The sequence below is a fragment of the Phasianus colchicus genome, chromosome 6 (genome assembly GCF_987193195.1).
Source record: "Phasianus colchicus chromosome 6, bPhaCol1.hap1.1, whole genome shotgun sequence".
NCBI lineage: Eukaryota > Metazoa > Chordata > Aves > Galliformes > Phasianidae > Phasianus > Phasianus colchicus.
The window spans coordinates 34,567,811-34,589,069 of record NC_143441.1 but is presented as its reverse complement, the minus strand read 5'-3'; the positions used below and the strand labels follow the sequence as shown (position 1 = coordinate 34,589,069).

General features: G+C 35.5%; 1 long non-coding RNA gene across 5 annotated transcripts in view; it reads right to left on the bottom strand.

Annotated features, from left to right (window-relative positions):
* Positions 1 to 21,259, bottom strand: part of LOC116243271 (uncharacterized) — a 45,197-nt gene that overhangs the window by 9,061 nt on the left and 14,877 nt on the right. For 2 of the 5 annotated variants that reach the window (XR_016467520.1, XR_016467519.1), the window contains exons 2-5: positions 10,887 to 10,958; positions 9,865 to 9,925; positions 9,323 to 9,378; positions 8,950 to 9,033 (exon numbers count right to left, since the gene is read on the bottom strand). This is a non-coding gene — a long non-coding RNA (uncharacterized LOC116243271). The remainder of the gene's footprint in view (positions 1 to 8,949; positions 9,034 to 9,322; positions 9,379 to 9,864; positions 9,926 to 10,886; positions 10,959 to 21,259) is intronic. The other 3 variants (XR_016467523.1, XR_016467522.1, XR_016467521.1) reach the window with 3 other exon arrangements.

The following is a 21,259-nucleotide window of genomic DNA, read 5'->3' as shown; positions in this document are numbered from 1 at the left end:
AAATTATTTCATGGCAACATAGGTAGCACAAAAGTGTTTCAGCTGAAATCACAGAATACCATCACTAAATGGTAGAGAGAAATTACATAGCTAGTGACATAAATATTATCTTTACCATTTAAATCTTGTTTAGCTAAGTACAAATTTATTTAAAACGAGGTTTTCTCATTCCTCCCTCATGCCTCTTTTATTCCGATTTGGAGGAAGCTGTTTTGCTGCTTTCTAGGGATTAAGGCTCTCAGACATGGCATACGCATAAAGAAAAACTAGAAAATGGAGTAATGAAGAAAACGTTTTCCTTGCTTAGTTAACAGACAATTATGTCACTGTATTTACTGCATCAGAAATGGTTGACTTTGTTTTGGGTCACCTCATTATTCACCAAGCGCTTCAGTGCTGCCATCAGCTATGAAAGCTGTTGCAAAAGTAGGGCTCAGCAGTTCGCACTTCCTTTGTTTCCTGCCTGACAGCTTGCTTCAATTTCAGCAGTGCACACAATGAACACACACAATGAACAACATGTTCTGGCACTATAGTGCTCAGATACAGCCGTTTTGAAACAAACCGCTCTTCCTATATCGTAGTTGTTTTTTTTTTTTTCATTTCTAGATTCAAGTTTTAGAGATTTTTCTAACAAGAAATTCAGATTTTCTATCAGGATGATGTTGTCTAATCCCAAGACCCTCATTAGATCCAGGTTCCAGACTAGACACAGGAAAGCATGTGCTAAAAGCAAAGAACATGAGTAATGCCAGTGAGTTCTCAGATTCTGGACTGACACCATTTATAGTCCACTTTTGCCTTGCTGCACAATTCTTCCTAAGCAGGAAATGTAAGATACAACAATAGCTAATATAATATAGCCAGAGCATACCTTCAGAGCACCAAATCCTGCTTATCTTATCCTTAGAAGTAGTGCCACTGGTATCAGAGGAAATGCTCTAGAGAGGTAGGTGAATATTCTTATCATAGTTGATCTCTCCAAAATAACATACGTACTTTCACTAGATAAATACATAGGTTGCTCTGAAAGTAATACCTCCTACATATTTCCATGGAAACTACAGTCGATGAAAAGGGCACAATAATGCTATTTGATAGTGGAATTTCTCAGTCTACAAAACACTAATTTTCAGTGTAGCCACCAACAAAAATTCATGTTATAGCTATGCATTTATGTCAGCCATAAACAAGAGCCTTCATGTCACACTTTGCTGGTGAATATTTCATGACGTGAAGTTGTTCCACTATCACTGTGAACACTGCTGAAATGCACCACCCACCACTTTACTGTGCTAACATCCACTATTTGGTCTCCATAAATGTTCAGCAAGCATCAATGAATGTCAGTGGGTGCCATTTTTTCCCACATGAAGGAATTCAATTCCATACCTTTGCTCCATGTGTAATTCCATGTCAGAAGCCATCCTGTCAGACTGCCTCTCTGTCACACAGCAACATGTAACAAAATACTGATGGTAAGTTCAACCCCTACTGCCATACCACTGACATCCACCTTTGACAATATGGGCCAATATAATAAGGTAGAAGACATTACCTTTGGAACATCATTTATAACACAACATCCTGCATCCACAAAGTACTATGCTTTTAAAACTGCAAAGTATATACAGGCCTTATAGAAGAACCAATATCAACAATGTTATTTCCCTTTCGATATATTTCAGAAAACCCCCTACAAAAATCCTTCTTCATCTTTCTTTGATTTTCTGTCTCTTTATTTTTAAAAACAGACAGTTGAAAGGCATGAAAATATGCTTTGCTTAAATTTTACTATATTTTAAAACTTTAGTAAGATCATGGGTCTCATTCAAGATTGTGATTACCCTGTCATAGTTAAGGACTGACATATAGAAATAAGAAATCATTAAAGTTCCTAGATATTTGTTTTAAACAAAACTTTTTTTCTTTTTTTTCCCCAAAGTAAAAAGATGAACAGTAATGAACTGGAAGTTTTCCTCTCTTCATATTAAAGCAGTTCTGCAAAATGCAGTCTTAATCAGCGTTTACTTTTTCATTTCTGTTAAGGTATGACAAATTAGCTGTTACACTTCTTAAACAATATTGGTCTACATCCATCCTACACATACTTAGAATTAGTTATTGTGTAGATATTCACAATACATGCCTAGTAACCACCATTAATAGGTAATCCATATAAGATGGTTCAATTGTGGGAGTTAAACACAGTAACTTACTGACTATGCATTAGTTCAATTGCTGCAAATTTCTGACATAGCCATACAGACTGGGTAAGGCCAGGATTTCAGGGCTGTTTTGTGCTCATTTGTTTGTTGGCCAGGACAGATATTTTCTCCATATATAGATACACAAAGAAGACCGTCTCTCTCAGCTGCTTGTCACTGACTGGGTGTTGCTGCTTTCATCTCTCCGTCATTGCAAAGGCAGTCTCCCACATGCAACTTCAGTCTACTTAAATCTGTCTTGCCCATACAACCCATCTTATCAGGTGAGCTGTTGGATGGCAAATGGCACACAGCAAACGGCAGGGGATAAAAAAAAAAAAAGAGATGAGGCTCCTCCACAAGCACAACTGTTTGCTAAGCATTTGCTCTTTGTCCTGAGAAAGTTGTGCTGGAATAATTACTGGTCATGTTTGATACTGAAGTAGTTAAACTATCACAAAAAACTTTTTCGGACATGCTTTTCACTTGTAAGATTACAAAGCAAATTCTCTCTTTGTGAGAGAAACTAATGTATCCACAAGAGCGGACTGATTGCTCCAGTTTAATTAAACAATTTGTGAAAAACTGCTGTAAGTTTTCCTTGTAAAAGTTGCATTTTTAGCTGTTAAGCTCATATGTCAGAAACACTTCATTGTTTTTTAAATGATTATCTTCTCCTCTAGGAAAGTAGCTGTGTCAGAATAAAATCAGTGACAAATTTGTGGATTTTTCTTGTTTTCTTTCTTGTTTTCTTTTGTTTTGTCTTGCTTCTACCCACAATTGTTAACATCAATCACATACAGAAAGCCATATCACAGCAAATTCTGCATCATCTTCCATAGCTCATGTCAAGTTATTTCTGACTCATCCAATCTGTCTGACTTTGGTGTGACAACTTCAGGTCACACCAGGTATATGGCTTGGTGTGATCCAGACCACATTGTTATGGCCTCAGAAGATGGGCAGTGCTCCTAAAGGAGCAGTACATGAACACAAACAAAAAAACCACCCTCAAATCTATTATTCTCCAATCATTCTTATCATTCCTTCCATAGTTTGTTTGTTTGTTTAACATTTCAAAGTAACTCAACTCCTGATTTTGCCATGCTTTGACAGATTTCCTACATTGAAATCAAAGTTAAGGAGCTAATCTGACCTAAAGAAATTAAACTGAACCCCTGGAATAATCCAAATAAGGAAATTCTACCAACAGCAGTTCTCTCATCACTTGAGAGACAGAGGTTTATCCAAAGGCTCCCAATCCCAGTAAGGAGCATCTTTCAGTATGTTCTGCAAAGCAGAAAACTGAAATTTTCAATGCCCAAACGTAAAGATGTGATTAGTTACATCTCCAGTGTACACAACACTGTCCTTGAAATAACATTAATGCAAACTACTACTTCTAGCACCCACTGGAAGTGTTACCGAGCATATCTTGCATACATTACACACCCAATTTCTAGACTGCCCACTGTTTTTATTTTACACTAAGCAGGTTAGCAGAGTGGGCCAGACCTGGTTTTCACAGCTTTACAACACCCCATGGAGTACAGGCTTAGTGTTCCTCACCCCCTGAGAGACTCATGTGACAGTATCAAAGCTAAGACTATGGCAACGCATTGCACAGGAGAGATTAACAGCAACAATGTCTACATGGGGGGGGACAGGCATGCTACACAGTGCTGCACAGCTCTATTCCTGATGTCATCCAAAGCGGAGGGTCTGTCGGAGCAAACTATCGGTCCTTTCTGGCTTGTATGCCCAAAATAACTCCCCACTGGTACAAGGGTATAGTGAACACTTGTATGTCAAGAGATTAAGTTAGATCAAGGCAAAGACCCTTCTGGGCTCAGGAGATGAGCAGTGCACCTGTGGGACTAGCAGAGACATCAAACATCTTGTTCTTCCTCCCTTCTGAAACGTTGAAGAGACGAGTGTGACAGCCAAGATGGGAAATGCAAACCCTATTATTATGTGAAATCCAGCTGCACACTGCATTGCAGTGACCTTCTCAGGTTTTCTGTGTTTTGATTACCTGCTGTCCCATCCACTTCATTCCTCAAAGGTTAATGAGACTAAACAAGAGAGAAGCAGAAAGGTCAGCCAACAAAATGCTGATCTGTTGACAGAGCCTAAGGAATGCAAAAGGAATGCAGAACTGCAGGAATATGTGAAATACTCCTGTATAACTGATAGCATGCTATAGCAAACATATAAACATATCTTCTTCAAAAAGCTTTGCTGTGCATAAGCTAGGGAACTGATCCTCTCTCCCAGTTCCAGAAGGATACATATTTAGTGAACCAACACTATTGCAGCCCCAAATCTGAAGCTTCTGTCTTGTTATACCTGTAGTATGGTGAAGCATGATGAGGATGCAGTGGGGGAAATATCTCCCTTCCTAATCACCTGCCCAGTCATTGGAGCAGATATACATGGAAGTCTATGTTTTGCTTTCCAGCTTTACCATGTCACTTCTCTCAGACAGCTCAAGTCTTTCGTCAAAGCCACGTAAATGGCAGCCAACACAGAAACCTTGCTTCTTTCAGAGGTGTTACAAGCAAGCATATTACAGACAAAGACTTCTCCTGTTGCCAAGGCTGGGAGTAGAAAAGGGAAGAGGATCTGTTCCTCAATCTAAACAACAATCAAGAACAACATTTCAAGATAAATTTATGATGAGAACATTCCAAAAATTTTTTCTGTCAGAAAATGTTGATTGATTTGCACCAAAACAGTTCAGAAATGACACATTAGTCAGTGGGAAGAAATGTTTGGAAATTAGCAAGGAAAAAGAATCTACTCCTTCTGATCACCTGTCTGAGCAGGGATTGCAAGCTGTTATCTATAATGGGGCAAGGGAGGATTTGTTTTAAATTCAGAACTAAAGATTTCTGTAGTTCTGGTTTCGTTTGGTTGTGTTATTGTTTTCTTTTTTTTCTTATCAAAATGGTTTTGAACCTTCATTAGATTTTTTTAAACCTATTCCTGGCATTGGAAGCACAGTGATATTGTTTTATAATGTTTAGCTTTCCTAACACAGATCTCCAACTATAAGGAAATCAATTGCATTTCTGTAATTACATTACTTTGACAAACAATGTTTTAAAATAAAGAACAGTTTGCAAAGCTCTTTCTGGATTCCAGCTCTAATTGACAACAGCATGAAGACACTACCATTACTGAAAATTACCAGCAAGTTGAAGAGCTCTAGATTAAATCATGATGGCTAGAACATAGGTTTTGAAAAACAGTAAACTCATCTGAAAGAACAATTAGGAGAATTGATGTGGAAAAATACTGTATCTTGACCCTCGCAAAAACATCATTTTTAGTTACATAAAAGAGTTTAAAATGTTGCCTCAGCAGAAATCTCCATCAGTAACATTAAAAAATGAAGAAAAAGCAAAAATAAAATTGAAAAAGTGTTTTCATACCTAATTGAACTTCCTTCATTCCTTGTTGAAATTAAAGAATAGATATCAGTATACAGAGCATGTTACTGTTGAAGGGTTAGGAGGGCAGAACAGAAGAAGAAAGGAAGGAAAAATAAATGAATAATCAAATACAGTTGATTTGACAATTTGTAACTACTGTTACCAAGTGAAATATTTCAAAATAACCTCAGGTTTAACAGCTCCCTCAGTCCCTTTCTGTTTTGTTGCATTTTTAGGGATGGGAAGAGAAGCAACAGTAGCTGTCACTAGAGCTCTGGACAGATAATGTGCCTTCCCCTTGCATGGACCACTGAAAGGAAATTGCTGCCTGCCGCTCCTATTACTTCTCAGTTGACATAAGTTATGAGCCACTTACACAGATGTAGAAGGAAAGATTTTTCCTTTGAATTGGAAGCTTACCTTTTTATTCTGGAGATTTGATTAATGTCTCTGCCCCATTTTGCATTATAGCTAGGAAACTAAATATGGTTGGTACTCAGGGACTGCATCAGTACAGTGGTCAACAATAAGCCATGACTGGGAAGAAGTACGAGACAACAAAAGGTTTCAGATTGCTAATAGCATAAATGAAATGTGCTAGACAGATCTGAAGGCTGAGTCTGAATGTGAACTTTTCTCAGCTTCATTCACAGTGAGGATGGAACGGCCTACAGTACACTCAGAAATTATTAGCATAGAACACTTAGTACAGCACTGCATCTGTGGTCATAGAGCCCATCTCCTAGCCCAGGAAGAAGTTTAAGAAATTTCTCCCACTAATATGCACACCTACGTAGGTGTATCAGCATCCACACGGAAATAGACATGATAGAAGAGGAGACACAACATAGGAAAGGAGAGGTAATCTTTTGTTTTGACCAATTGTAGAAAAAGAATAAGCTTAGAATCACTTGCTACAACTGTAAGATCCTCTTTTTGAGAAAAGCAGCTGGGAAGGAATTGATCCAACTTATGCTTGGTATCAGTTGTTAACAGTAGTATGACAATCTTCAAAGAGTGTCAGAGGCAAAAAGACTGCCATTGTACAAAAGATGCAAAACTCTCAAATAACAGCAGCCACAGCACACTGCATGATTCCTAACTAAAATCAGTGTGTATACAAACTAAGTAAAGAACTCAGTTTTAAGATGGCAGCTAAAGTGCAGTATCCAAGAACAGAACACTTCTGTTCCCCATAATTCCATCGTGTTCACATAACAAGCAAGCACACTACAAGGAAGTCTCAAGAACAGCATAGACAAAAACTACCACAGAATACCAGATAAGCGCAAGCACTGGATATAAGCTTCCTTTTGGCAGCAGTAAAACAACACATGGATACGTAGTGAACAGGAGAAATGTGACCTTCTCTGCTTGTCTGACTCTGACACAAAGGTGCCTCTGAAACAGTTGTGTTCTGCAGTCATGCATATATTTACGTATCTTCTAACGGATCATTATTTCTGTGGAGTGAACCACTAAATGGCCCTGGAACAAAGATGTTGCATGACTAGGCCACATCGACACAACACCAGTTATCAGGAAGACACATTCTGAAGTTAGCTGGAGAAAAACAGAATTATTGCAACGTAAAACTTCTCCTGATTTTTATGAAAACATTGTTTGAGAGTGAGCTAGGATAAACAATAGTGGCTATGGCCTTCGCCTGTGTGAAATTGTTAAGCCTGCTATGTAGAGAACACCTTAAAACCTAATTTTCCACAATATGGCTGTAGAGAGATGAGTTACTTCTGTTCACAGAAGGTTGACGTGTTATGAACAAAGTTTAATCAAATTCAACATTCAGAAGAATAGTTGGATTTAATTTTGTTGAATGTGTTATTTGAGAAGAAAAACTCCAGTTAAAAAAACTCTATGTTTAGTCAGGACCTTAAGATTTCCAGAATTAATCTTTATGCTACAGAACATAGAGCAAACAGCTTGGCTTTTTGTGGCATCAATAAATATGCACAGACATATTAGAGTCTAGATCAAGTGCACGGTTCTTGCTGTTTCCAGGTGACTGGAGACAGATGCCTGAAAGTTCACAATGCAATATCTGAGGCTGAAGACTTGAGGCAGATCCCAAAATATTTTTCTGCTTGGAAGGGAATGCGTGGAGCACAAGGGACAAAAAGCTGGCAACCACCCCTTCAGTAGGCCACTGGTTTTGATAGAGTTGAACCTGTCTTGCACTCAGATGTTTCCTGATGCACTGGCATCCTTTGTACACCTGACCTTTCCCCTGTTTGCAGCATATTACTTCTACAACCAATATTAATGCATATACACTCTTCTATATATGTGGTGCGCACATAAAAGAAGATTAGAGTCACTAAGTATGTAGCAGTAATTGAATGACAGATAAAAAATATAATTCAAGAAACATCAAGGGCACTAAGAAGAACATAAGATTGTATCACAAGGTTTCTTGGACAACTGCAGGTGAGAATATAGGTTTTATAGATTTAATGCACAAAATGGACTTTTAAGATAGTTGGGACTCAATTTTTGTATAGAATTTATAAACATTGTGTTTATTCCCATTTACCACATCAATTAGACCACTGTTACGATATAATATTGTATCCTGTCAAAGAAATCTCAATACATCTAAAATGCAAATATGTAAAAGCATATCTGTGGGAAAAAAATTGTTATTTTCTGCTATCACTGCAGAACTTTGAGTTATCAGTGGTAGAATTGTCCAAATAAGTAGCTCATCAATATTAAAGAGAACTCGTAATTAATTACAAATTAAATTATCTTGTTCTTGTTGATTTGATTAAATGCAATGAAAAAAATGAATCAAAATCAATAAAAATGAGAATGAGGTCAATTAACAGGCCGCAGACATTTTCTTAGACATGTCTGCGGCTTTAAAGGATGCAAAGAGGCAGATGGGCTCATCTGAACAGTCAGCCTGGACACAACCATCCTTAACTCATTCTTCCCTACATTTACCAACTTCTAGTTTTAGCTCAATGTTAAGAACATACAAAATTCTGAAACAGCAAAACAAATCCACTTACAGGCAGCAACATAAATCTACAGTGTAAACGTTTATCCTATTCCAAATAAATTTGATTTCTTTTGTGGACAACAAACATAGAACTTTGCTTCAAAATTATAACCAGCTATGGTTATTTATTCATGAAAAATAGTAATATTTTTAAAATTTGCATCATGTATAGGAAATTCTTGCCTCATTATTGAACGTGTGATGACTAACTTCCTCTCTTACTTTCATGACTCAAAGTTTACCATTATTTTAGCTAGCAAAAATAAAAAATAAAAAAACATACCACTCCAGATCTTTTGGAACAAAATTCTTTTCATTTCGTGAAGTAAGCTGACAATAATTTTTCTGCAAGACTAACAATTAGCTGCTAAGAAAAGGAAGTATGCAATTAATTCGTTTTTCCAATATATCAGTATATATTAAAGAGCTGTTCAAATACCATACTAAAGCACTTTAAGATGGCACTCAGAACACACATAGGATACATTTACCTATACACAAAGAAAGTAATTAAGACTAAACCTAATGTCTTAGTGACATTTTTTTTTTCTGTGTTGATAATCAAATTATGGTTTTCAATTGCATTATTGAGGCTCCAGTTAAACAATTGATTTGCTAAATGAATTCTAGGCTCCATTAAGCTCAAGGGGGCCTACCTTCCTCTTATGAACCTTAGAGCATGTGCAGCATTTCTCCTTCAAATTATTTGCCCCTAGAACCAGGAATATTCAATACGTTGATCTTACCCTTCTTCTGGATGGCAAAATTAGATTTTCTTACAATGCTTTAATATTAGTTTAATTTCAGTTTCCATTAGGTTAAATCAATGCAAGTGATGTTAAAGAACCTATATTCAATTTTAATCTGAAGTATGCATAGAGAGTAGTTAAGCTTAGTTTAAAATACATCTCAAACTACTGAAGACTCAGACGTGATCAAGTTGACACAAGTTTAACAAGGCTAAGTCAATCTGTCCTTTCCAAACCCATAGTATTAAGAAGCTACTTAATCATGTTTAACCGTGAAGTAGGTTTAACTCAAGATTTATCACATCTGAAGAGCGCAGAAATTATCAGTTATCATAGTCAAGTTGATGCATGGCAAGTAAGCTTGTGTGTACCTTAATGTAAAATTATCCTTTTTTCCCTCTCTAATTAAACTGATATTAAAAGTACTCCATTAGTTAAGACAAACCTACCTTTTGTTTGTGTCCATGAAAATCAGATCATTTGTAGGGTTTTAAGGAGAGAAGACCATACCTTATTTTAAAAGGAGACAGGAGAGAAAAGTGAATGAAAAATGTAAAAAAGAAAGTTGTCTTACACATATAGCAGAAAAATATTATTTTTCATTGGAATACAAGAGTTTCAAACAAAAAAAAAATCCTCTTTTCAAATAAAATCAGTCTTCGGAACATGATACTAGAAAACAATTTATGTTTTCATTACAAAGCTATTTAACTTTGGCTGGCTGATCTGCTATATTTGTGGTTGCATAATTGGCATAACTGCAGAATGTGAGAAAAGTAGCAATTCACAGCTGATAAAGAGCTTAGCATTTTCTTTTCAACACTTCCATTATTCCTTATTATTTTCTTGCCACTTTCTGTCTTATAGTTTCCTTTTTCTCACTGAAAAAGAACTCCTTTCAGAGACAAGAAGATTTCCTGTACATTCGATAAATATCAAACAATGTAATACTGAAAAAAGGACCTGGTCAAAATCAAAAAAAGAGGGACTGCCAATACAATTAGGAAGACAGATATAAAACTTCAGGAAAAATGCAATGAAAAAGATTGACTACATCAACTTAAATTCCCTAAGATGATGCTCTTAATATTTTCTTCTTCACAGTTCAGCAGTTGTTAAAGAACAGTCTTAAGCATCTCCACAGCACTGTTTACTGTTTCAAAACTAATCCAGAAAACAAAATAGTTTGTAGCAGCGTAGTTCCTTAAATATTTGTATACAGTAGGATTATTAGAAGCTATTTCTGTGTTAAGAGCATCAAGAACCATGTCAGTTAGAATGCAATTTGTCACGTCTTTTCTCTAGGAAAGTAAACTGCACCAGGCTGAGAACTTTCTAGTCCTTGGAGGAGATAGGGGGTCTTAGTATCTTGAAAGAACAACTGAACAAAATTACATCTTTGCATCGATCTCATAAGATGAATTCACTTTTCTCCCAAGGAATAAATTGAAGAGTTTTTGTATATACGTACCTTTATAATATATGCAGGGAAAATGTGGGACCGTATCTATCTTACCATGATTTTTAAAGAGGAATAAAAAAGCTAGACCGAGAGAAAAAAAAATATTTCTTTAGACAAATTCCTAACATAAACTTGTTTTGCTAAAAAAAGCATCAAAGAGATATTTGAATGGGTAAATAATTTACTCAAATGTTTGACAGTCAGGAAGATTCTGGTACAGTAGAACCTCATTCTGTATCCATACATACATTGTATTCAGGTATAAGGTTAAACGTTAATGAGATAAGTTAACGAGAGTTAAAACAAAGCATGACCTGAATTAGAAAGAAGAAAGTGTAGGGCAATATTAAATGTAAAACACCATCACTTATAACATGACAAAATCTACTGGTGAATGTAAAGTTACAAACAAATTCTACATATTACCATAGTGCATTGCTTTTTTTTTTTTTTAAATGTGAAAATCATTCCTTTCATACTGATGAGAAACCTGATCAAAAAAGAAATGGCAAACAAGCCAGAAATGGAATCACTGGCTTCTTGTCCCTTGAGACTGTGACTCAGATAGTAGAATCTCATATAAACAGATTTATAACCACATAGATGCTAACAGATACTCACATCAATTTTAATCACTTATAGGCAAATACACACAAAGTAACACCAGAACAAATACTTTAGGATACAACAACGTAGAGTTATTTATTAATGAGAAATAGCTGATAAATTTTCCTTTAAAAATGTAATCACTCAGTTCCTTCATCCTTCTGCCGTGCCATGTTGTGATCTGTAGCAATTGTAGAAAATAAAATTCACTGTTTTCTATTTTGCACTAAGGAGCTAGACTCCCCTCAGTTCAAGAGACATTTTGCAATTCCACTAAGCCTGTTTCTCTGGATGACACCAAACAATGCTACAATGGAAGTCTTTTTGACTGGATACTATTTTGGGGCCAGGAGGTGCAAAAGATAATTTATTTTCCCCCTTCTATTGCACTAATCTTATACACAAGACAAGAAAAAACACAGCTAAAGAGGTGCCAAAGAGCAGCTGAATGCAGTCAGTAACTCTAGTAATTCCCATATCAAAAAAAGCACTCAGAATTAGACAGAAAAGACTATCTGCCAAAATAATTAATCAGACAAAAGCAGGAAAATAAGCTAGCAGCTCTAAACAAGATTATAGAGTAAAATTGAAACAGCAAACTCAGTAATATTATTTACTACTCCAGAAGAGAAGTCTGCATGATTTTAAAATGTAATGATTGAACCACAAAATTCATGATGAGAGACATCATCTTCACTTGACAGATGGAGGTATGTGCTCTGCACTGTAAAATGATAAAGTGGCAGTTCCAGATGGAAATTAGAATTGGGCTTAGCTATGAGTCTAGTTCCACTTAACTAAGGACAGCCAGACCTAAGTAACTTAAATCTAAGTCCATAAGAGACGGAAAATTATAAATGTGTCAGGCAAAGAACAGTCAGGATAAAGACAACAGAACAAAAAGAAAATGGCAAAACAATAATTTAAAACAGTTACAATATAAATTAGACTGAAATCAATCAAAGGCATAGAAAATGAAAATAAAGTGAAAACTAATGTGGATAAGAAAAAATAGGAAGGGAACGTTAAGTCATCTAGCTGAGTTTGTGATGTCATATTGGTGGAGGTAAGATTTTTCCCAAACGTAAAACCATTTTTCAGGAATAATTTGGCAAAAGGGGATTAATTCCCACTTTGCCCAGGAACAGGGTAGTCACCTCAAACTGAAATACCTAACAAATTGAGAATGTAGTAGGAAAAAAGTGAAGAAAGATGTTCAGGATACATTTGATGCCTTCTCTACCTTACTTACTCTAAAGGTCTCAGAACTCTTTATATTAATATTATGACAAGCACTAAGTAAAGTTTATTCTGCAGGAAGAGCTCCATCTCCCAGGAGTATTTTTTCTAAGTACATGATTGTCACATCATATTAAGATCACATCAAAACTTACTTCATTAATGCTTTGGAAGATTTCTCTAGTTCTCCTTTAAGCACAGGCTTATTACAGAGATGATTTTAGTGGCAGGCTTTAGATTTTGATCAACTTAGTATACAAAAAAATAAAAACAATGAGATTTGTACAGTACTTAATTAAGATCCTTCTGAATGAAGCCTGTTGTGGCTCTTTGTTCAAGTACTAGTGAGCCCAATTATACTTCTACCATATCAAGCTTCCCACCTAGACAGTTTCAATGCCTTTTGAGTGTTATCTCGTGCAATGAAACTTTCATTTTGCAACAGTTACTGAAATACCTGATTTTTGAAACATCATAATAGCTATTTTTCCTAGGCAGTACACTGATTTCCCACTCTGCAACTGTCAGGTAGAGCTTCATTAATTTCCACTAAGTTATACTGAGCATAGCTCAGAGTGAATCTCAGCTTGTTTATGTCTTCATGACAATGAGCAGATAAAATTAAAAATTTGAGTGAATTTTTCTTAGATTAACAGATGTTCAAGCTCATATGAATTGACAGTTTTAAAAAAAGGATCTTCACATTACCCTTGAAAGCCAATACACTTAAAAAGAATACATTTCCACTGTAACATTTTCTTAATGCAGATATGCCTGAAACAATAAAGCATGCCATGGAAACGTAGTTTGTGTAATTTCACCTACCTAATAAAAAGAGAGAGGAGAAACTATTGGGAACTGTTTCGTCAAAAAAAATAGAAATCAGAAGCTTTGTAACTACCTTCAAAATAGTTAAAGTACTGATAATTGATCAGCATCCAAGAAGAAAAGTTAATAATTGAAAACAAAATCGGTTCTCAACCCAGGCTGTTTCTAAATAAGTATAAATAGCAAGATAAGAAAGATATACAAAAAAGGTATGAAATACAATACACACTGGGAAAATGAATAATTCTGAGACTGAGGCAAACAAGAAGATTAAAAACACTTGTTCTGTAAACACTATGAAACTGCTTTCAGACTTGGCTGTAAGGTGACAAAAAAATCCGGGAGGAGATTGTGGCTGTGAGAAACAAGTGAATATGTCTTCAGGGGATCTCATCTTGCTTGTTTTTCAATTACTCTCTTTCATGCTTGGGGAGCTTTCAACCAAGAATAAAAGTGTTCTAATCACCAGTAGCACAAGTTTCTCTGTGCTGTTTTTCCACATCAGTTCAATGAGCAAAGACTGCTCAGATCAGTCTATGCATTCTCACCTCTATTGATAGTAGCACTTTCACAGACAGCTTTACGCTCACATCACAAATAAATAAAAATGAAAGTAAAACTGTTGTAGGAGATGACAGCACTCATGTTTCTGCACTGTAGCATGTGGTATGGCTACTTGCTATGAAACATGTTAATCTTCATGCTGGTGTTTTTTTAGTATATGACTTCCAGTTCTGTGACCACAGCCATCAGCTTTTTTTTACAAAATACATATGATCAACTGGTTTTGAAGATGTTTGTTTGAAGAAAGGGTATTCTGATTCTAGGGATAGTTTGTGTTATTAATATTATTAATTTGGGGGTTCGTTTCTTACAAATGACATTTTTAACATGTTTATAGGAAACATTATCTGTGTATCGGACTAAATATCAAGTAGACACCCACATATAATTTCTCACTGAAGTTCAATAGCTGTCCTTGAAGGCTGCAGAAATCTGAAGTTTGCAACAATTGTCAGGATTGTCAGAGATACAGAATATGAAAAAAGAACACACAGAAGAAAAGCAAAGCAAAATACAAATCTTTCCAGAAAATATCAGCAGACCAGAGTAGAATGTAGAGTACAGATTTTTGTTTTTGTCATCTACATGCATGGAAGAATTGACTAAATAAAAAGTAAAATGTTTGTGACCACATTTAGTGACAGTTGTATCATGCTTATCTAAATAAAATCTTTGTTTGAGACAGGTTAATAAAAAAACCAGTGTACAAAGTAGATAGAAGCACTGAAATGAGAATGAACTTTCTTAGAATGTTTTTTTCACAGGTTCTGAAATAGATGGGTTCTGCTTTTAACAACCTTATATTTACAGTTCCCAAGATTAGCCTCTAAACAACCAGGCCTTCTATCTGCCTGACACAAAAAGATTTGGAAATGCTAATCCTTTGACTAGGAAGATATCAGCATTCAAAAGCATACAGAGTTATAATAAAAATGTCCACTTGACTTAGTGCATTGTTTTGAACTTGTCGCTTGAAAATCTTATTCTACTGCAGAAGTGGTGATACTGTCTAGACTTACCAGGTATGAACAACATCTAGTTCAAAACAGCATTGTTTCCACTGAAACAAGCTAATTCACTGCTTTTATTTCTCCTGTTTTTTAGTAGCTATATATACAGGCAGAAGCAACTTCATGATCTTCACAGCTTGTGTGATCAGTTTGATTGCTTTGCACAAGAACCTTGCAGTTATAGTTCTGTATTCCAATTACAGGAGATTTCTGGCATATCATGTGCACTATGTATCAGCATAGAGAGCAGCACGGCACATGTATTCTTCCCCCTGTGGTCTTACAAGCATGATATGTTTAAGAGGCAAAATATATGTCACCAGAAAGTGATTTTGACCTTAGATATAATGACTATTTATCTCTTGCAGCTGGTGTGCCTGAGGGACAGCATTTTAGCAGTAATCAACAGCTTCCAGGCTGGAAAACCTTAATATTCAAGGAGACAAAGTTTGAGAGAGAGCTTCTGAGCAGATGTGTTTACAATTAGTATTCCCTATCATAGGATGCTAAATATTCTTTAATGTTTAGAGGCTGTCAGCCATTTACATCAATATAAATACATGTAGTGTATAATAACGCAGCAATCATATATATGAGGCTATTATGTGTATTTTGATACTATATAATTCCTAAAAGTTAGATATTGTTATGTATTATTATTATTATTTTTTTTTTTTAATCAGTATCATCCTTCCTTAAGGTATCAGAATCAATCTCACAATTAGAGAAAGAAATTGTATACTCCACAGTGGGGAAATGATGAGTGCAAAGCTGCTTCTGTAGTAGCGGACAGCTCTGTTGCACATTTATTTTTTCTTCTTCTGCTATTAACCTTTGCATCTAAGCTAGCACTTTGCAGGACATAAAAAGGTGTCCTATATTTTCTTCCTATATTTCCACAGCTATCAAAGGCCACTCATTGGAAAGTTTTCACCCAGAACAACAATAAGACAAAAAAAAAAAGACTATTAGATTTACATAATAGCTGGAATACAGCTCTCAAAAGGACAACTTTATTATTATTATTATTATTTTTAAGAATGATTAATTTGACTGGAACTAACAGGAATCCTATGCATTTTGAGGCTTTGAGAGCCATCCAAATCTTATCCAGTTTCTTGAAAGTCTACTATTTGTGCAGCTGAGGACAAAATCAAATTCTAACATCACTCAGCAAAAAGTGGAAATCACTTTGCGTCAGCTTTCGTGGTTTCTTCTAGGTATTAGAAAAAAAATTCATGGCTCACATTGTGACCACCCAAATGAAAAATCAAGATAAGTGTTATGTGAAACACAAATCCCAAACAAAGCAAACTGATAACTTCTGCAGCTGTTGCTCAAAGAGAACAGAAAGTGATAAAAGGTCTGTGCTATGCAAGTGGAATCAGACTTTTTCTTTTGATTCTAGAAAACACTGGAGTGTATAAAAGAGCAAGACATGATGCTGCAGACAAAAGAAGTATAAAAGGAAAGATAAATTTCATGAAGCTAATCTTACTGTACTAGTTTTATCAACTTCATAATTACAAATAATGTCTTCTTAGTTATCGCACTCTCACTCAGCGCTTTAAAAATCAAAATTACATCGAGTAGAAAACCACACAATATAGTGTTAAGCCATCAGCTTTTCTAATTTTAAAAAGATTTGATTCCCTGTTGCCAAGACAAATAAGAAAACAATATGAGCACAACAGAAACTTCCATCTTAACATTGAACTGCCTATTTCTTATTGAAAGGTTACACAAAAGTCATAACTGAATTTTAAAAACTGGCAGGCATTAAAACCTCTTCTGAGACATCTCATGTATTTGAACCATCAACCTGGAATGTTTATGAGTTATGAATACATCAGCAAAAGTAGATTAATGTATAAAATTTTGTCTTCAATGTAAAAAATTGTGAAAGACTCTGTAATACATAAATCAAAGAGTCCAAACTACTGCAGCCTTAAGGACAGTTTTTTTTTTTTTTTTAATCAACAAAAAGAGTGATAGCAAAGGCAGATATATACCAAAAACAAGAGAGCAACAAAAGCCACAAACAACAAAAAGCAAAAACCTGTAGGTAGAATGGAAACCAGGGATATATGCTTATATTAAATAACACAGATGAATTGAAGTTCTGTTTGCATAATTAAGAGCTGATCCAAATGGGACCACTAGCATAACATACCAGGAATTTTTCTCTTTGCTTCCCTTTGCCATTACTTAATTCATGTGATTCAAATCTCTCTAAGAGAAAAAAATAACAGTTTCAAAAATGTAGCTTAGCATTGGTTTTTGGGGAAAGCACTGCACGCATCTCATCACAACAAACCAATAAAACTGAACTTCACGTAGGAAGAATTTATATTATTTCTAACAGAAGTCTTGTTAACGTTAGCAATTACAAGGAAAACCTGTTAATATTAAATCAAAAACAGTGGAGGGGAATAGGGACAAGAAGTAGGGCTCCAAAAGAGCTCTAATTCTATCAAGACTAATATAAAGCACAAAGCAATGCATCAAGTCATTGCACTGAAGAACTGTAGCACGTGATTTTTGGTGACAAAGGCAGCAGTTGAATTTTCAGCAGCTTATGCATAGAAGTTCCTCAAGGAAAACTCATGAAATTTTTGTTAGGACACACATTACATTAGCTGAGTTACTAGCTAAACTATTGAAAAAGAATATGTCAAACACAGCATTGTCTCAGTTTGGTTTTGTGCACTTACTTACTAGACAGAAACACATGAGAAAAGAAAACCTAAAGTATGTATTGGTTTCTATCGCATGGCTTCTGATGTGCCAATTAACCCTCCAGAGGTGGGAAGTAGTGAGGCAAAAGATCATGTGGATCTCTGGAGATCATCTAGTCCAACTTCCTGCTAAAGCAGGTTCCTACAGTAGATTACACAGAAAAGCATCCAGGCATGTTTTGAATATCTCCAGAGAAGACGACTCCACAACCTCTAGGTAGTCTGTTCCAGTGCTCTGTTCACACTCAAGCAAAGATTTTCCCTTATGTGAGCATATGGAACTCCCTATGTTTTAGTTTCTGCTTGTTGCCCCTGGTCCTGTCACTGGGCACCACTGAAAAGAGTCCAGCCCCATCCACTTCTACGCATTAGGTATATTTAAGTATTGATAATTTCCTTTTTGTCTTTTCCATGCTGAATATTCCCAGGTCTCATAGACAGAGGTGAGGCTGACTGGCCTGTAATTTTCTGGTTCCTCCTTCTTGCCCTATTTGAAGACTTTTTGACATTGGCTTTCCTCCAGTCTTCAGACCTCTCCTTCTCCATGACCTTTCAAGGTCTTATAAAGTAGTTTGGCAATTGCTTTTGCTAGCTTCCTAGGCATCCATGGGTTTATTGCATAGGGGCCTATGGATTTGTATGCATTGATCTTCCTTGGCCAATTGAAGTCCTCTTTTCCCCTATACTCTCTCACTTCTAGAGGGAGAGTCTTCACAGTATTGAAGTAAAGAATGCATTCACTTGGTACACCTTCAATATCCTCTGTTATCAGGGCACCCACTTTATTCAGTAGTGAGCCCAAGAAATCTGCTACACTGACAGGACATCCATTTTACTGAAGCATACTCTGATGGACTAATCAAAGAAGATCCAACGAGAATAATATTATACTCACAGATCATCTCTTCCTTATCCATTTTGAAACTCCTGACCAGAGTTTGCCTTTACTATTAATAGCAGCCAGTTGGTTAACCTTGGTTTAGAGATAAAGAAAAATGCTGAATAATCAGTGTAGATTCAGTCCAAAGATTGGCTCATTTCTCTTTTATTTTCAAGATCTTTTGTAGGGAAGGTACAAACGCAGCCATGAAACTCAGCCAAATGTCTAGTTATATTAAATCTGAGGGACAGCATATCCCAGCTCATTCCCTTCATCTTTGCCTTGCCTTACCAGGCCTTGCTGTTTAACATCTGGTTGAAGGTGAATTATCAAAACTGACTGACAGGAAAAAATAATGCCTTACTCATTTTCTTTTTAAATATTTTAATACTTGCGATGTCACACAAAGTAAGAACTTCAAACTTAGGATTCATTCTGCATCTTTACTACTTTCCTTTTCCATTATAGCTATGGTCATCTGCCTCTGGGCAAAGTGTTGACCCAGACATTTTAGTCATGCAATTGGTCTTCAAACAGTTAATCCTCACTGCTGATGACTAGTTCATAGCTAAGAATGTCCAAAAACACCAGTAGCTGGTTTTAAATACTGTAGTTGTCTATGGTCAGAGATCACAAATGGATCAGATTATCATTTCATTTTCTAGACTGGGTCTCCAAAGAATAGCATCATTCAAAACCCTTTTCTGATGTGCACAGTATTCACTGATTTTAGAATCACTTGTCTCCCCACAGAACAGTCCCTGAAACATTCACTAGGAATAGGGAGAATAACCACAAAGAACCAATTTTATTTTTAATTATTTATGCCAGAAAACTCATAAAAAGCTTGGCAAGTATATGGTATGGCAAGTATATGATCTCTGATAGAGATCATGTCATATGATCTGTTTGCGATTAAATCCTCTCAGATTTCCAATACTTAGACAAAACTATAAAATATACAAGCCAGTATTCCAATAAGATTTTACAGTCAGCATGATCAGCTCAGCATATGCTTTGTCTTGTGCAAAGTGATACCGTGCTTTTATTTTTATAAAATTTACATTTTGGGGATTAAAGCATACTCTAAGAGATAATGAAGAAATAAAGAAGCATTTAGTATCTAATCACTTATATAAAAGCTTTTTTTCTTTTCTTTTTTCTTCTTTTTTTTTTTTTTTAAGGTCTTTTAACCTCCCCTAGAAGAACACTTTACATTATTATTGAAGCTTTTGAAAAAAGTCCAATGACAGAAAGAAAATGAAATTCAGTGCTCTCCAAGAAAACAAGTGCTTTGGTTACCAAAAATTTTTTTGGTAAAAATGCTAAATTTAAAATTAGAATAGAATAACATACATAAATCATAAGGAGGAGAGTTTACCTATGTTTTAAAATTATCAAGATCAGACTGGTCAGGCAAAGTAATATAAACAACATAGCTGGAGGAATTCAAAACTACTTTTTTCCTGATAAAAATCTGATTAACAATAACCACAGAAATGCTTTCTGTAATGTAAGCGGTCTATCTGCTATGATCTTGCTTCTACAGATAGGATACCTTCTAACTTAACTGAAAGAAAATTAAACAGCTTTAAATTACACTCTGAATAACTTAATTCCTTTTCCTTTTCTTACATCAGTTACATATAATGATATACATTTCTTGTTCCCTTGCTAACCAGCTGATGTTTACAGCCCTCAAGCATGTCATGGATATGCACAGGTAAGAAGATACAAGATATTCCTTAACGTAGCTGGGGTGGAAATGGTACCATAAACATAATACAGACAGAATTTTCATCTGGTTAAGTTAGTGTTTCTGGAATTTATGAATTTCTTCTCTCTATATATATGCTTAAGCCTTTCAATCATCATCTGTATCCCAGGGACATCACACAACAACCTGTGACCACACACAACTCCCTTCTCTAGTGTCAACAGGAGAACTCCCACTGAAGGCAATACAGCTAACAATAGATATAAGAAAGCACAATGAAAAATAAAACACAAGTATGTAGAAGTGTCAGAAATAAATTTTCCTCTTAATTCTAGAATGAAGTACCATTTAAGAGAAAATGCAAAGACTTGGTGCTTTCAGAACATTTCAGTATTAAAATCGGGTATGTCAGATGTGAAAACAGGATTCCCAGCACATTTGATGGTTTAATTTAATAAGTATTTACTTGTTTCAATAAGAGTTTGGATAATCTGTGTAAAGATTATACTAAATATATTTCTTCTGGACAGCAAAGTACATGTCTGACATTCTTGATTAAAGTATATTGGGATTTTTAAAGTCTACAGAGAAAATGGTTCCAGTGTAGTATCTCATCAAGAGCAGTTAACTACCCAAAAATTAGCTGCTGTGCTGTAACTTACTATGCATATTTTATAGAAATGCCTTGGACAGCTATACCACAAAAATATTTAAGTCCTGATTTTGTATAATATTCTTTATTGCATATTTATTGCAACTGTCTATATAAAGAGGTAAGAATTTTTCTAACATTTCAGTGG